The sequence below is a fragment of the Onychomys torridus genome, chromosome X (assembly GCF_903995425.1).
Source record: "Onychomys torridus chromosome X, mOncTor1.1, whole genome shotgun sequence".
NCBI classification, from domain to species: Eukaryota; Metazoa; Chordata; class Mammalia; order Rodentia; family Cricetidae; genus Onychomys; species Onychomys torridus.
Genome location: NC_050466.1, coordinates 5,955,604 through 5,967,620, shown reverse-complemented (window position 1 = coordinate 5,967,620; position 12,017 = coordinate 5,955,604).

The window sequence follows — 12,017 nt, the reverse complement described above, 5'->3', positions numbered from 1 at the left end:
TTAAACAAGCCTTTGACACCTGTCCCATTGAGAAGCAGCAAGCATGGCCTCTGGTCTGGAATCTAAGATGGCCTAGTGATTCACTGTAATGAGTAGAACACAGTGTGGCCAACACTGCATGATTTCCCTGTCCGTCAGCCTCTGCTGTGAGGCTTCTACCTGGGCACCTGGGTCCTTCAGAGACAACTTCTATTCTCTCTCTCTCTCTCTCTCTCTCTCTCTCTCTCTCTCTCTCTCTCTGTCAGCTTCATCACTGTCACATATTTCCCACAATGCCTGCCTCTCCTTATTCACTTTTCCTTTATTTTCTTTTTTTCCCAAGTGATGCTACTCTTTCTGGAATCTTCTCTGGGGACCCCAATTGAATATGTACTTATAGTCCTGGCCTCTGCAGCAGAAAGTGGTAAAGAGAGAGGTACAGGGTCAAAGGAGGCCGCGTGGGATCTGATCCTTCTAGAAAGAGTGTCACTGGCCTTTCCCACACTGGGTCTTGTCACAGAAATTGCCCCCGACAGAGGTCAGGTGGCCTAACACTGAATTGGGGGGTGGGGAGCAACGTGAATGGGGCCTTGCACTGGGAAGGGGCCCAGAAGACCCACAGGGCTAATGAAGGCAGCCAGGCATTGTGCAAGGCCTGCAGGACACTATGGGGGCATGGCAGGGAGGCTGGGAGAGGTCTTAGCCCTGAACAGAAGAATGCCCAAGGCAAGGAAGGCAGGCATTAACTCCAGTGTGTAGGCCAAGGGGCTGCATTAACTCCTCAAAAGCCAAAGAACAGGGCCCGTGATTGACAGCTGGACTCTGTCAATCAGGAGAAGCTGGGGAGAAAGAGTGGGCCACCAGATACAAAAAGACAGAGGCTTGATGAGCTCTGGAGGCTGGGCAGGAGTCACAGGTGCCTGCCAATGTACGAGAGAGGGTTGAAACTGACATCTTTGGGGCTGGAGCTTGTTGTCATGATAGGAAGGCCGGCTTATCAGCCAGGCCTGTGTCAGATCCTTGAGCTTACCCTTGGCAGTCGGAGAAGCACTCACGACGGTTTGCAAGCACTGACTTTGTGCATGAGGTGGGGGAGGGAGGCCCTGCAGGTTTTGCTACAGGAGTTCAGGGAGGAGCAGTGATGGTTGATTATGCACATGGTGGATAAGAACACACCAGTTCATCCACACGGATCATACCGGTGCCCCAAAACTGTATTTTAAAAGTCAAGTCCAGACATTCTGTTTCCTGAGTTCTGATATTAAGTTAAATCAGATGCACATAGACATTCTAGAAACTGCTTGGAAGATAGCAATTAAAGTTGAGACTGGGGGAGGGATGCCTCCCACTGGAAGCCAGTCATTGGGGGCATCATGCCGTATTCAGCTCCAGTCTTTGGACTCCGAATCTTTTAAAACATAATTGTGATCAACCACACACGCAGTTTGGTAATTTGCTCAATGTGGTGATACAAGCATTTTTCATGCTATTACAAATTCCTGGTAAACATCATTTTTAATGGCTACGTAATATGGATTGTATTTTCAATTTTCATTAAATCTCTGTTTTATCTTCAGCCTGATTGCTTTGAGGGGCCTAATTCCTGCCAGTCCTAATCTCCTCTTCGGTTTATCAGGAGTAGTGGCCCCGCCTCTTCCTGAAGAAGGGCGGCAAGGGTACAGACAGAGAGAGCTCCAAGCAGGACAGACAAAGCAGTGAGACAAGGTTAGGGCAGGATTGCAGCAGGCTTCAGTGTCCTGAGGTCAGTCACGGGTTCCAACATTCCCTCCATTCTTATGGAGATGGACACTGTGACTGCAGTTCATGTTAAATAAAGTGTCAACACACAGGGATTGTGAAATCTGGGTGGGAGTGAGTAGATGTGTTAGTTACTTCCTTGTTGCTGTGACAGAACAAGGTAAGCAAGCATTATTGTGGAGCAGTTTTAGAAATCTTAGTCTACTGTGGGGAAGGCATAGTGGAGTTCCTGGTAGCAGGAGCTTGTGGCTAGAGCTCTTCAAATCTCTGAAAGAGACTGGTAGCAGAGAATTCCCACTGGAAGCCAGAAACAGATTTAACTTCAAGGCCTCAACCCTTGTGATGGACTTCTGCTAGCTAAGCCACAATCCCAAAAGTTCTACACCCTCCCAAACAATGAGACCAGCTGAGAATCAAACGTTCAAATACACAAGCCTGTGTGTTTCCACAACCCCTATGTAGTGCAAATTATAGTTGGTCTTTACAATAGAAATTCAGAGTTAGATATTAGGGGTGAAAGCTGAAAGATCAGAGAAGCAGAGCAGCAGCCGCTAGAGTTCTTACCTCTACCAAATCCTCAGCCAGAAAGGGAGCTGAGCTCCTGTGTCCTCTCACCTTATATTCCTCTCTCAGCCCAGCCATATCACTTCCTGTCTCCACCTCCCTAGTGCTGGAATTAAAGGCCTGAGATCCCAAGTGCTGGGATCAAAGATGTGTGCCACCACTGCATGGCTGTTTCTCTTTTAGGCTGGATCAATCTTATCAAGCCCAGGCTGGCCTCGAACTCACAGAGATCTGCCTGGCTCTGCCTCCTGAGTGCTGGGATTAAAGGTGTGTGCCACCACTGCCTGGCCTCTATGGCTCACTAGTGGTTTAGCTATGCACTCTGATCTTCAGGCAAGCTTTATTTGTTAGATCACAAACAAAATATCACCACACCCCTGTGTGTGTAAGGGTTTATATTCAAATCATAATAGTAGGGTTGGCAAGATGGCTTAGTGGGTGAGGTGATTTGAAAGAAAATGGTCCCCAAAAGGAGTGGCGCTATCAGGATGTGTGGCTTTGTTGGAGGAAGTGTGTCACTGCAGCTGGTGGACTTTCAGGTCTTTGCTCAAGCTATGTTCAGAGTGACACACAGTTGCTTCTGCTGCCTGCACATCCAGAAGTAGAACTCTCAGCTCCTTCTCCAGCACCACATCTGCCTGCATGCTGCCATGTCTCCTGCCATGATGATATCAGACTAAACCTCTGATACTATAAGCCACCTCAATTAAATATTTTCCTTTGTAAGAGTTGCCGTGGTCATGGTGTCTCTTCACAGCAATAGAAACTCCAACAGTGGGTAAGGGCCATTTCTGACAAGCTTGTATGTCCCAAGTTCAATCCCAGAACCCACAAGATGAAAATTGACCTCTACAAATTGTCCTATAACTTTCACACATGCATGCCCACCTCCCCATAAGTAAATGTGTTTTTTTAAGCAAATTACTTTAACATCTACCTTCTCCAGGTTATAAATGTCTGTATAACACCAGAGGACAAGGCAAATCTTAAAAGAGGAACTGGGATGGGGGTGGGAGTGGGGGACTGGTGAGGTGACTTAGCAGTTAAGAGCACTGGCTGGGGCTGGAGAGATGGCTCAGAGGTTAAGAGCACCGACTGCTCTTCCAGAGATCCTGAGTTCAATTCCCAGCAACCACATGGTGGCTCACAACCATCTGTAATGAGATCTGGCGCCCTCTTCTGTGTACATAATAAATAAATAAATCTTAAAAAAAAAAAAAAAAAAGAGCACTGGCTGATCTTGCAGAAGACCCAGGTTTGATTCCCAGCACCCATGTGGTGACCCACAAGCATGTGAGTTCAGTTTCAGGGAAACCACTGCCTTCTCTGACTTTCCTGGGCAACCAGGCATGCATGTAGTGCACAGATATACATGTAGGCAAAATATCCACACATACAAAAGTCTAAAGAAATTTTTTAAATGGGAGGAGGGGCAGGCAAGACAGCTGTGTGGGTGAAGCTCTTGCTGGGAACACCTGGCAGCCAGTCCCATCCCTGGAGCCTGTGCAAAGGTGAAAGGAAAGAACCCATGCCACTGAGCTGCCCTCTGACCTCCACATACAGTCCGTAGCACTTGTGCACCTGGATTCACACACATCAAAATAATAATAATGATGATGATGATGATGACAACGATGATTATATCATTATTAAATATCCTTTTTAAAGAAAATTGAAATAATGACTTTTTCCAATGGACAAATTGTACTAGATGTTTAGTTCATTAGTGGACACACCTAACCTGTGTGTATGTAGGTTTGGGTGTGTGTGCATGCCCAGGATTGTATCTATGTGGAACACAGTACATTTCCATGATGGATGTGTGAGTATGAGTGTGGGCATGAGTGTGCCATACAGTACATATAAAGGTTAGTGGACAACTTCCATTTTCGCTAGCCCAATTCTGTGACTTTTAACACACGTGTAGGTTCTTGCATCCACTAGTCCAATCAGGACATAAAACAGTTTGCACCCACCTCTTGATGTCTAGCAACTTCCATCCATCCTCCACCATTCTAGTGAGGACTTTTCCAGAATGCCATTGAGTCAGACCCTGCAGCATGGACGCCATTGAAAACTGGCGTCTTGCTCTATGATACTGTTGAGATCCATTCCAGGCATGAGGCTCTAGAGCTGAGCCGCACTGCTGTTGGCTCACCCGTTCATGGGAGGATATTTGGGTGGTTTCTAGTTGGGGGCATGTATGGGAAAGTTGCTTTGCACATCTGCAGACAGATTCTGGTGGATTATACGTTGTCATTTCCCATGAGTAAATAAGCCAGAGGTCAGCTTGCTAGGTCATGTGAAAGTGGGATGTTTCACTTTGTAAGTATCTTCCAGGCTGTTTCAGAGTGGCTGCTCGGTGTTTACATTTCCACCCCCAATGTATGAAAGTTCCAGCTGGTTTACATTCTCGTCAGCACTTAGTAAGATTCGAGGCTTTTTCTTTTTAATTGACAAATTCTGTCTTTAACAATTTCATACGTATGTATACGTATTCTAGCTACTCTGGTGTTTTTGTGGTTTTTAAATGACGTTTGTTTGATTGGTTTTTGGTTTGTGTGTGGGGTGGTGATGGTGCATGGGTACCTGTGTGGTAGTGAGATGACAACTTGGGAGAGTTAGCTCTCTCCTAGCTTGTGCTTCCCAGGGATCAAATTCAGGTCATCAGGCTTGGCAGCAAGAGTCCTTCCCCGCTGAGCCATCTCAGCGGCCCACACTAATGTGTGCTGCTTTAGCCACTGGGACAGGTATGTGATATGTCCTCGCGGTTCTGACGTCTATTTCCCTAATGGCTCCTGATGCTGAACAGCTTTTCCTGTTGATTCGCCACCTGGTATCCTTCTTGATGAAGTCTCCAAGTCTTTTGATCATTTTAAATCTGGCTGTTAAGTTTTCTTTTGTTATCACTTTTAAGTGTGTGTGTGTGTGTGTGTGTGTGTGTGTGTGTGTGTGTGTGTGTAAAGTGCAGATGCCTGTGGAGGCCAGAGGGGTTATACGCCTCTAGAGCAGCCACATGACTCCCAGTTGAGACAGGAGGAGGTCATGCTGACTGCTCTTGGCTGTCATTAGGAGGAGGGAACCTCCACTGAAGGATTGCCTCCTTCAGATAGCCCTGTGGACCTGTTCTTGATATCCAATCTATAGGGAGATACCAGCTTGCAGAGGGTGATGCCACCCCTTGGCAGGTAGGTGAGCCTGGGCTATAAAAGGAAGGCAGCCTCCGTCTATAAGCAGCTTCCTTCGTGGCTCTTGCGTCTGTTCCTATTGGAGTTCCGGCCCTGATTTCCCACAATGATGGGTTGTGACCTTGAAGTGGAAGAGTTTCAAGTTGTTTGGGCCAGAGTGTTTGATTCCAGCAACAGAAATGCTAGCAGAGAGGCCTTTGCTGCACATGAGGGGAGCCGCGGGTAACATGAGAAGACTGAGCACCAACGTCCAGAGAAATGCGTTCTCAACAACTGCTAATGAGTCTGGAAAGGAGCTGAGAAGCACCCGGGAAACAAGGGCAGGGAGGGAGAGGCCGATTGAAGTCTTTGTGAGAGCTGACCACTCCGAGTCTCAAGGCCTAGTTTCGCCTCTTCAAAGGAAAGAAGGAATGAGAAGTGAGGCTCCTCCTCCAGCTGGGGAAGGAGGGAGAAGGAACCATCACACCAGTGGTCCCTTATGTTAGCCCTAGGCCTGGGTCACCTAATTAAATATCACAGAAATCCCAAGAGGTGAGGAGCTCCCTTCTACAAAACCAGAAGACTAGGAACTTGCCAGAGTCTCAAGGATAGAGCCTGGATTTGGGTGGTAAGATGTCTCCACCCACGCTCCTTCTGCAGTTGATACCCATGAACACTCAGATCACATAGTAGTGGAGCTGGTCACTTGGGGTACCTCTCCATCTGAAGTGTCACAGTTCTGCTGACAATCAGGGTTCAGAAGCAAATCTTCTTTCACACCGTGTCACTTGAGGGAGGGCCTAGTGTACTCCAAAATGTTATTTTAGTCTGTTGCTTGCTTCTGTAGAGGACGCTGACTAACACTAATCCCATTTCACAGAGAGTGAAACTGACATCCAAGGTCCTCCTTGCAAAGTTAGGATTTCCACCAGATGCTGTGATTCCAAGTCACCCTGCCTAAACCACTCAATCCCCTACCTTTTGGGTCCTTAGTGTCTACACGTTAGTGTAATTCCTGAGGGGACAGGATGGGAGGATGAGCTGAGAAGCTTGGCCCCGGGCCAAGTCACTAGTGCCCCCTTCCAAACTACCAGGGCCACATCATGGGAGATAGCTGAGAAATCTTCGGGGCAGGCTACTTTCCTCAGAAGGACGTGGAGAGATGAGGATGACTTGATCACTGGATTTATCTAAACTTGAGGGTGCTGGATGTCTCCAGCCTTATTAACATCACCCCATCTATCCACACTATGGTTTTTAGGATCCCATTCCTTCCCTGTCTTTTTGGGTTTTGTTGTTGTTTCAGTTTTGGTTTTGGTTTTTCAAGACCGGGTTTCTCTGTGTCGCCCTGGCTGTCCTGGAACTCACTCTGTAGCCCAGGCTGGCCTCGAACTCAGAGATCTGCCTGCCTCCGCCTCCCCAGTGCTGGGACTAAAGGTGTGTGCTGCCACCACCCTTGCTCCTTATTTTAAGAGTAAAGACTTTGTGAGGCTGAGCATTCAGCATGAGCCGTGATTTGGCCAGACCCAGGAAGAAAGTTTTGATTGCATTTTCTGCAGTCTATGGTCTAAGTGGTAGATCAGCCTGCACAGCAGCCTGGACGGGTTAAAGAGCCTTCTCCTGTTTCAGGCCCCACACAAAGCTAGCAACTTTCCAGAGTCCCTTGTTCTATGGGCCAGAGTAACACACCCAGGTGAGGAATGTGCTGTCTTCAGAATCCAAACAGGCTTCTTAAATGTGCTCCTTTCTTGGTGGTGGGAGGGGCCAGGTACAATAAATTACCCTCATCTTAGAAGGAATATCCCTGCATGCCCCACACCACTGGACCCCTAAGAATTTCACTGAGGAAGAAGGCGCTTGAATTTTGGTTGGATTTATTTCCTATCTTCTGTGCATATGTGTTATCAACAAGTCCAAAGTTGTTGCTGCCTTCTACTCACGTGGTCCAGTCAGCATGTCATCAATACAGTGCACCAATGTGATACTTTGTGGAAGAGACCCCTTTGAACTAAGTTGTGACACAGGGCTGGAGAGTTAATATGTTCTTGAGGTAAAAGAGTAAAGGTATACTGCTGGCCTTGCCAACTGAAAGCAAATTGCTTCTGGTGGTCCTTATGGACAGGTACTGACAAAAAGTTATTTGCTAGATCCATTGCTTCATATCATGTACCAGGCGATGTGTTGATCTGATTAAATAAGGGCACCACATCTGGTACAGCAGCTGCAATTGGAGTCACTACTTGATTGAGTTTTTGATAGTCAACTGTCACTCTCCACAATCCATCTGTCTTCAGCACTGGCCAGAGAGGAGAGTTAAAGGGAGATGTGGTGGGAGCCACCATGCCTGCATCTTTCAAGTCCTTGATGGCGGCACTGATTTCTGCAGTTCCTCTGGGGATGCCATACTGGTTTTGTTTCACTAGTTCCTCTGGCAGAGGCAAGTCTAAAGACTTATCATTTCCAACCATAACAGCCTCAGTCTACAGGTCAGGGAACCAGCGTGAGAAGTCTGCCAACTTCTAAGTAGATCTGCCCCAATTCTACATTCGGGGACTGGGGAAATAACCACAGGATGAGTTTGGGGACCCACTGCGAGTCAGACTTCAGCCATTAATCACCTGACCTCCATAAGGTCCTGAATGCAAATGAGGACATGACCTCTCCAAGGAAAAGGGTTTTATTGTAGAGGAAAATAACAGTCGGGGGCATCTGGAAGAGTCCAGACTGAACCTAGACAAGAGAGAAGAAAGTGAGGGAGAGAGCGAGAGAGGAAGAGAAGAGAGCTAATAGGTAAAGAGTCCAAGACTGAGCCAAGAGGGAGCAAGAGAGCACATGGCCCAAATGGCAGGTTTATATAGGAGTGAGGAGGTGGGCGAATGGATGCTGTCCTTGGGCTGGAGAGTTTATGGTAGGGGGCGGGGTGAGAAGTGCTGGGAGGCACCACAGGTACTGAGTGAGCTCAGAGACCAAGCATGCACTTTGGTTCGCTAATAGATGCGCACTTAGCCATTTGTCTTGGGCTTCTTGGGACCTGACAGCCCCTACTTTAACTGGAGGGCCACAATGCTTCTTGGTCTCCTGGAATCAGCATCAATTCTGAACCAGTATCCAACAGACCCTGGGACATCTGACTGTTTCCTTTTCCCCAGTGTACAGTTACCCTTGTGAAAGGCCTCAGGTCCCTCTGGGGAAGAACTGGAGAAAGGCTAACAGTAGAACTCTTAGGTATTTTATCAAGGTCCTTCCTCAGGGGAACCTGGCCATCCCTTCACTCAGGGGGTACTGGGTGTGCAAATTGACTCAAGTCTGGAAATTGGGTCACAGGCTGATTCCCTTGTGCCATGATCCAATGGAGCCTTTCACTCTGAGATTTTTTTTGTTTGCTTATTCAGATCAAACAAAAATGTAGTAGGTTTTTTTTTTTTTTTTATCTATTTCATGCCTGGTGTCAAAATGCCATAATTAATTAGCCAGTACCAAAGATCTATACAAGTTATGCCACAACAATAAAAATCTCTTTGCTTGTGCTGTTCATTACAGGTTAGGCCGTTATGGACATTGCTTTGCCTATGCTGCCCATCTCAATAACCATGATCACCTTGCCTTTGGTGATTCAATGCTGCCACCTGGTCCCTGCTACCTCGGGGCCCAATTAAACCCATTGCATTTAATTCTTCCAACTGAGCAGCAGCATCTCCAACCGTAAGGTCTGGGACAAGGAAAAGGTTGACAATAAAGCTCTTCCAATGTGCTGGTGCCCTCTCACCATTTTGTGTCATGTAGGGTTAGTGAAGGGCATGTCTTCTGGGCCTTCCCAATGCGGAGGATTAGGTTTTACACAATGTACCCACTCTAACACTGCAATTTCCCTGAGCCTTCATATCCCTTCATCAACACCAAGCCAAGGGATGTCAGGCATCTCCAACTCCTTTTCAATAGGCCAGCTTTTGACAAATGCTTCAGCCAACCATTCAAACTTTTGACACCTTTTAAGTGGAGTGAGTCTTCATATTAAACCTAGAATCTCCACTCAGTGGGCCCTTATCAATAAACTCAGCCTGATCCAGATTTATGTTCCTGCCACCATGATCCACACCAGTCCATTCCCACACATATTCCCAAACTTCTGCTTGACTGAATGAGCAAACTCATTAAGCTCTTTAGTAGTGTAGTGCACCTCCTCAAGGACTAAACTTTCTAACTCCCCTCTAGGACCTACTTAGACTTAAGTTTGTGTCTTAGTCAGTGTTCTATCACTGTGAAGAGACACAATGACCACAGCAACTCTTATAAAAGAAACATTTCATTAGGGTGGCTTACAGTTTCAGAGGGTTAGTCCATTATCAGCATGGCAGGAAGCACGGCACCATGAAGGCAGACATGGTGCTGGAGAAGGAGCTGAGAGTTCTACATCCAGATCAGCAGGCAGCAGGAAGAGAGAGTGACACTGGGCCTGGCTTGAGCATTTGAAATCTCAAAGCCCACCCCCAGTGACACACTTCCTCCAGAAAAGCTACACCTACTCCAATAAGGCCACTCCTAATCCTTCTCAAGCATCACCACTCTCTAATGACTAAGCATTCAATATATGAGCCTATGGGGGGGCATTCCTATTTATAATACCACAGTTTGGCTATAGGTATAGAAGCAACACCTAAGAGACATCAGTATTGTCTTGCCTGGCATCTCCTTCAGAGAAAGTCACTGCAGGATTAGCAGACAATGAAGGGTTAATTTTCCCAATCAAAAGAATATTTCAGGGGGTGGGAGTGCACCTTCTGCTGAGGGTAAAGAGACTACTTCCTCAAGTGAGATTAAACCCTTGAGAATCTGCAAGTTCAAAGTTCTCAGCCTCAGTAGGGTTCTCCCACACATCTCCATCCAAGTTACAGGATCCCATTCTTTACCAGTTAATGTCCTTAACTGCTGACACCCTCCAAGGCTGGGACTTGAATTTTTGCTGTAATTTGACCAGCCTTATAGTGAAGGCTTCAGTTGGATTTTCCACAACTTGAGCTCTGGCTGCTGGAGAGAAGATTCTCTTCCAGGGCATGCTTTAGACCTTTAGACTGTTACGTGTCTCTTGAACTGGTCAGTTTTATCATGGAGCTCATTCTTTTTCTTCATCAATCCAAAGATGCTAGGAACAACCAACCCCCACCATTTTCCTTATTTTTTCACAAGTTGTCAAAAGTTTCATATACAGATTCAGTGACTCCATTGCCTCTCACAATTGGTGAGTCAGATTAATCAAGTGCATTTGTCTCCTTAAGTTTGTAAAATAGTTCACGCCGTGGGCTTTCAATAGTCTCTGATCTTCTGGGAGAGGCTTCAGGAACTGTAGGTGTCAGCAAACTGGAAAGCCTGTTCTAGACACTTAAAAGAGTCATCCTTAGACTTCTGATGCTCCAGAACCACTTCTGGTGCCAAATCTGTATTAGTCAGGCTTCTCTAGAGGAACAGAACTTACAGAATTTATTGGAATGGCTTACAGGCTGTGGTCCATCTAGTCCAACAATGACTGTCTACCAATGGAAGGTCCAAAAATCTAGTAGTTGTTCAGTCCACGAGTCTGGAAGCTGGTCTTCAGTCTACACAGGAATCTCAAAGAAGTAGGCTCCAGTGCTAGTGAAGGAATGGACTTGTCAGTTGGAACAAAAGCAAGCAGGCAGAGAGCTAGCTTCCTTCTTCCATGTCCTTATATAGCCTGCTACAGAAGGTGTGGATTACAGGTGGATCTTCCCACCTCCAAAGATCTGTGTTAAGGGTCAATCTTCCCTCCTCAAAAAAATCCAGATTAAAGTGGGTCTTCCCACCTCAAAAGATCTCTTCCCAGTCAGGCAGTGGTGGCACGCCTTTAATCCCAGTGCTTGGGAGGCAGAGGCAGGTGGATCTCAGTGAGTTTGAGGCCAGCCTGGTCTACAGAGTGAGTTCCAGGACAACTAGAAATGTTACAAAGAGAAACTCTGTCTAAAAACCAAAAATCAAAAAACAAAAACAAAACAAAACAACAACAACAACAAAGTAGGTTTTCTCACTTCAAATTAATTAAGGAAAAAACCCTCACATGTGAACCCTCTGCTTGGGTTTTAATTAATCCCAGATACAGTCAAGTTGACAACTAAGAGTAGCCATTGCAGCCCCCATACATATTTGAACATGTGGTCCCTAGTTGATGGAACTGTTCTGGGAAGGATTAAGAGGTCTGGCCTTATTGGGGACGGTATGTCACGAGGAGGGTGCTTTGTGGTTTCAAAAGCCCAGGCCAGGTTCATATTTCTCCCTGCCTCCAACATGAAAATAGCATGCAAGTTCTCAGCTCCTGTTCCAGCTCCATGCCTGCCTGCTTCCTTGCTCCCTGCAATGAGGTCATGGACTGACCCTCTGAACACTGCCTTGGTCATAGTGTTTCTTCACAGCAATAGAAAAATAACTGAGACAAGGTTTTTTCCCTTCATTTCTTTTTTTCTTTTCTTCTTTGTTTCATTTTGTAGTCCTGGCTAGCCTGGAATGGTGCCTAACAGGCTATCCTTGAAATCACAAGGTTGC